The 6174-nt window shown below is 33.2% G+C and overlaps 1 long non-coding RNA gene across 1 annotated transcript; it reads right to left on the bottom strand.

The window, feature by feature from the left end:
• Positions 1–2129: 2129 nt before the first annotated feature.
• Positions 2130–5579, bottom strand: LOC111084170. The gene is made up of 2 exons (XR_002609423.1): positions 5474–5579; positions 2130–2181 (listed from the first exon to the last, which is right to left on the bottom strand). It is a non-coding gene; the product is annotated as an uncharacterized LOC111084170 (long non-coding RNA).
• Positions 5580–6174: the final 595 nt, after the last annotated feature.

The following is a 6174-nucleotide window of genomic DNA, read 5'->3' as shown; positions in this document are numbered from 1 at the left end:
AGTGTTCTAACACTGAGGTTATATTCTGGATCTTTAATAGGTGGCCACCTGAATACTTAGCTCTCTCTTTATGGTATTTAAACAGTGTTCTAACACTGAGGTTATATTCTGGATCTTTAATAGGTGGCCACCTGAATACTTAGCTCTCTCTTTATGGTAAGTTGAAAATACCACAATAAGAGAGCTAAGTATTCAGGTGGCCACCTATTAAAGATTCCAAAAAAGAACCTCAGTGTTAGAAAATTGTTTAAAAAGTGTTCCAACACTGAGGTTCTTTTTTGGAGCATAGATTTATCTTTTCAATTATTTTTAAGTTTCGTTTTGGTCAAGTTTTTTTTTAAAAACAGACATCTACAGTACAGCACCCCTGTTTCTCAGCTAAACTATTTGGTACTGACAATTTTTATTTTTCGAGGGACACACCTGCCAATTACAACCAACAGAACCTTTACAAGTTATGAATGGGAAGATGGATGACATTTCAAAGTCTTTTCTTTCTCCTATGAAAGAATGCAAGTGATCCAATATTTCATCTATCTTCTGTCTTCCCAACTATGTATTGAAATACAAATTCAATTCTACTCTTTCTGTATCTTACATGTTTATTATACAACATAATATGACAACCACCTGTGACAAACAATGTTCTTCCAAATGTAAAGGGAACAAATAAATAAATTCTAGAAATAAGTTTTATCCAACTTGTAATATTTTCTGGTTTGTACAATTCTATTAATACCACACATAAAACATTATTGTTAATAGTTATTGAAAGTTAAATGGTGAATAGATTTTATCCAGTACGTTTCTTGTGAACCAACATTACAGATCATAACTGTTGAATAGTGTTAACCGTCATTACAAATAATGGTTGTCAATCTCTTACAAGGTTTACGGATGAACAAATGTCATCCAATAGTGTTAACCGTGATCATTACAAATAATGGTTGTCAATCTCTTTCAAGGTTTACGGATGAATAAATGTCATCCAATAGTGTTAACCGTGATCACAAATAATGGTTGTCAATCTCTTTCAAGGTTTACGGATGAATAAATGTCATCCAATAGTGTTAACCGTCATTACAAATAATGGTTGTCAATCTTTTACAAGGCTTACAGATGAACAAATGTCATCCAATAGTGTTAACCGTCATTACAAATAATGGTTGTCAATCTCTTACAAGGTTTACGGATGAACAAATGTCATCCAATAGTGTTAACCGTAATTACAAATAATGGTTGTCAATCTCTTTCAAGGTTTACGGATGAACAAATGTCATCCAATAGTATTAACCATCATTACAAATTAAAAGTGCTTATCTACAGTTATAGTTAACATGACATTTGTTGAATGAAAGTGCTTGTCTACAATGATGGTTAACAGGATATTTGTTGAATGAAAGTGCTTATCTACAGTGATGGTTAACAGGATATTTGTTGAATGAAAGTGCTTATCTACAGTGATTGTTAACAGGAAATATGTTGAATGAAAGTGCTTATCTACAGTGATTGTTAACAGGACATATGTTTAATGAAAGTCCTTATCTACAGTGATGGTTAACAGGATATTTGTTGAATGAAAGTGCTTATCTACAGTGATGGTTAACAGGACATGTTGAATGAAAGTGCTTATCTACAGTGATAGTTAACAGCACATTTGTTGAATGAAAGTGCTTATCTGCAGTGATTGTTAACAGGACTACAACAAATGTCCTGTTAACCATCACTGTAGATAAGTACTTCCATTCAACAAATGTATTGTTAACGATAACTGTAGACATGCACTTTCATACAACAAATGTCCTGTTAACCATCACTGTAGATAAGCACTTTCATTCAACAAATGTCCTGTTAACTATCACTGTAGATAAGCATTTTCATTCAACAAATGTCCTGTTAACCATCACTGTAGATAAGGACTTTCATTCAACAAATGTCCTGTTAACCATCACTGTAGATAAGCACTTTCATTCAACAAATGTCCCGTAGATTAGTATTTGATCAGTAATAAACATGGAAGTTGTTCTAAACTATGAAATATTAAAGTAAAAATAACTTGTGATACTTACCTTCATCTGACCTCTCTGATTCTACTGAACGAGACTTTGACCTTGACCTCGACTTAGTTCTTTTTTTCTTTTTACTTCTGTGTCTATAGGTTTCTTCTTCCGATTCAGAAACCTATATGAAAAGAAAAGAAGATATCTAGAAGACTATACACAAAACAAAATAATTAGAGTAGCAGCACTGAGAACTACATAGCAACTTAGTTAAGAATTATATAAATAATGTTAAACACACTGGCCAAACAATTAAAAACCCTGTCTTCAAATGGGGCTTGGCATGTGTATGTAAATAGGTGGCCACATGACCATGTGTTCCACAGATATACAGTTTATTACAATTGGTATGCTACACATATGTACAAGGTACCAGCAGGATTGCCTTTATTATTGGTACGTGTCAGGTAGGAGTAACCACTGCACAGACAATAGTTATCACAGGATTTTCCATGGTGACCAGTACATGATAGGTGAATGTGATAAGACATATCCCAGAGAACTATGGCAGACAGTCACTTCTATATTTTAGGATTCAGTGTTACTTTGTGAGTTCTGTACAAGGACATGAGAAAGGCATTTTCATCCAAACCTTGTGCAGGGAGCCAGAATTTGGCAATCCTGCTCCTCTCTAGAAACCACCAAACCCAGAAAGACTTGCCTCTCATGGTGAACCAAGATTGGACAGTGGAGGAAGGGTATGTGGACCAATTAATCCTAGTCTATGCTATTTTGTGCCAATGGGGAATGTTCAACTGGCATGTATTGGGTCCTCTGATACCACTGGATGGATGAGTAACATCCCGGGAATACCCTAGCATCATATCGGATTAAGTGCACTCGGCAATCCTTCATTCATGAAGTATGCTTGACTGGTTAGACAAAAAAAACTTCCCTGGCCACCACAATCACCAGATCCCAACTTTCCTGGCCACCACAGTCACCAGATCCCAACTTCCCTGGCTGCCAAAGTCCACAGATCCCAACTTCCCTGGCTGCCAAAGTCCACAGATCCCAACTTCCCTGGCTGCCAAAGTCCACAGATCCCAACTTCCCTGGCCACCACAATCACCAGATCCCAACTTCCCTGGCCACCACAGTCACCAGATCCCAACTTCCCTGGCCACCACAATCACCAAGATCCCAACTTCCCTGGCTGCCAAAGTCCCCAGATCCCAACTTCCCTGGCCACCAAATTTCAACCCCACTGTGAATTTGTGGGATATATTAGAATTTGCAAGGTGTAACTGCAGCCTACTACCGTCAGTCCTGAAGGTTGAAGTGCTGGAGCTAAAATAGATTTGTCTGTTCATCATCTCACGGAATTCATGCTGCAGAACTTTAGAACTGTTATCAGCCTACTACCATCAGTCCTTAAGGAACTGCTGGAGCAACAGGCTAAAATAGATTCGTCTGTTCATCATCTCACGGAATTCATGCTGCAGAACTTTAGAACAGTTATTAACGAACTTGGTGAGCCAACAGAATATTAAGAAGATTTTTAAATTGACCAGTGTGTGTGTTTTATACACTAACATGTTAGACCAGCATTGATGATGAGTGATATATATATTGAACATTTTACTGCATCATCATCATCAGTAATACAATATTTTGCAAGAGTTAAGACTTACATACAACTTCAGATTGTTAAATCTACATACAGATCAACTTAAAGGTTTTCATACTACCTGTTAACAATATTTCCTTTATCCTTATTTAATAAATCAAGTTTACTTTTGTTATACTTGAGATAATCAACACATCCATTAGATAATTACGTTGAAAGCTACTGAAAGATGGGAGGGGTTTCTCTGTTCACAAATTTATTGATATCTTGGCAAATTGAAAAGATAATTATGTATAGTTGGTGCTTCTAATTACTTAGACACAATGAAATCTGTATTTGGGAAGATATAACAGATGGTAGGGACACAATCATGTAGGGGATGATACAGATGCCATCCCTTCTATCTTGTTTTTGAACAATTCATATTAGCCATCCCTACATTTAGTTTCTTTTTTGAAAAAATTTTCTTTACTTGTTTTTATTTAATGCAGTGTTTCAATAGACACAGGAAGGTTGTATTTATAACCAAGTTATAAATACAATGAGCTTCCAACTGTAATATTTATTGATTATCTATTATTAGCTGATAATTCTTGTTTCACTCTGTACTTAAGCTTTTAATAGGAACAACAAATTTCTGTAAGAAAACTAACTTCAAGGGGTAACGATAACATCATTTACAGTAGAATTATTGTTCTTTTAACCCTTTCAGCACGAGCTAGGTCACTGGGACCGACCTCGTAACCATTTTGTGCTTGTTATAGTTTTCATGCTATAATTTTTAAATTAGTAAGTGAATATTAATGAAATTTGGCAGATTATCAGTAAACAATAGTGATTTAATATCTTGCATATGAAAGATCAAATATTTTTAGTAAGGTTTATTAAGCAATATTATCATGCAAGGTAATTTTAAATTGCACACACAAAATCTATATAATGTCCAGATAGTTATCAAACGTTTCTTAAGAAGAAACTATATTTTATCTGTTATTTCCACTAACAAACCTCTGTGGATTCAGTAGATCTACCGAACCTGTACAGAGATTTGACCGATCTTGTAACAACCATAAAAAATTAGGAAATAAATATAAATTATGTCTCTTTCATTCTAGAATAACAAAAATTCTAACACAAAAACATAAATATTTAGATTAAATAGCTTAAATCTCATAACATTATACATTTATTATCTTTATTATATTGACCTTTCAGTCATGGCTGTAAGCTTATTAATAAGATCAGTAAGCTGTTAATAAGATCAGTAAGTTGTTAATAAGATCTGTAAATTGTTAATAAGAGCTGTAAGTTGTTAATAAGATCAGTAAGTTGTTAATAAGAGCTGTAAGTTGTTAATAAGATCAGTAAGTTGTTAATAAGAGCTGTAAGTTGTTAATAAGATCAGTAAGTTGTTAATAAGATCAGTAAGTTGTTAACTCTTTCAGCACAGGCTCGGTCCAATTATAGTTGAATTCTATGGTATTGATGTAGTAATTAATGATTTTTTAGTTATTCAAATGTATATATTAAACCTAAAAAATTTCTTTCTTTCATTTCCTCTATGTGCGAAATTTTAAAAGTCTTAGCAACCTACGTCAAGCAGGAAGAGCATATTTCTAAATAGTAATAACTTGTATATAATGTATAATAATGGAAATGTGACTGTATTTTACAAAATACTAGTCTACTAAAACACAGCCACAACAGGTCAAATTGTAAAGACTAAAGGTCAGTTTTATATTATTGGATACGGTAACATCAGTACACATGAGCTGCATCATTGTAACTTCTGTATTGTGAGCCACGTCTTATTAACAACTTACTGATCTTATTAACAACTTACTGATCTTGAATGTGATCTCTTCTTCTGTTTCTTATTTTTCTTAGAATGTTTCTTGCTTTTGCCATGGCGATGACCACAAGCTTCCTATAGAATTGTCAGAAAATCTTAATATCTTTCTCACAGATAAGATCTTGAAGATCAATGAAGTTAGGTTACTATTGTCTCATTTCATCAGAAAAGCACACTCAATAAGAGAATGACGAACATCTGTACAGAAGATTACAGATTTCTTACTTACTACAATTAGAACATGAACTTTAGTATAGAAAAAAAACTACATATTGCATGTTTACTAAACACTACAGTATAAACTTAGAGAAAATACTGTATTTTATGCCTACTAAAACTACATAACAAACTTTTAGAAAACTACATATTTAATGTTTACTAAACACTACAACATAAACTTATAGAAAAATTACTGTATTTTATGTTTACTAAAACTACATAACAAACTTAGAAAAAAACTACATATTTAACCACACAAAAATTTTAAAACTAAAAAATTACAAATATTGCTTTTTAAAACATGTGCTGAGCACACAAAACATTATAGGGTCATTAAATTTGTATATATTATTTCATGAAGATTCTAAATATAACAATGACCAAAAACAAGGCTACTTTACACTAAAAATATAACAATAACCAAAAACAAAGCTACTTTAATCTAAAAATATAACAATAACCAAAAACAAGGC

The sequence above is a fragment of the Limulus polyphemus genome, unplaced genomic scaffold, assembly GCF_000517525.1.
Source record: "Limulus polyphemus unplaced genomic scaffold, Limulus_polyphemus-2.1.2 Scaffold14333, whole genome shotgun sequence".
Classification (NCBI taxonomy): Eukaryota; Metazoa; Arthropoda; class Merostomata; order Xiphosura; family Limulidae; genus Limulus; species Limulus polyphemus.
Note: the sequence above shows the minus strand (reverse complement) of the source record. Positions and strands in the feature narration are given on the sequence as shown.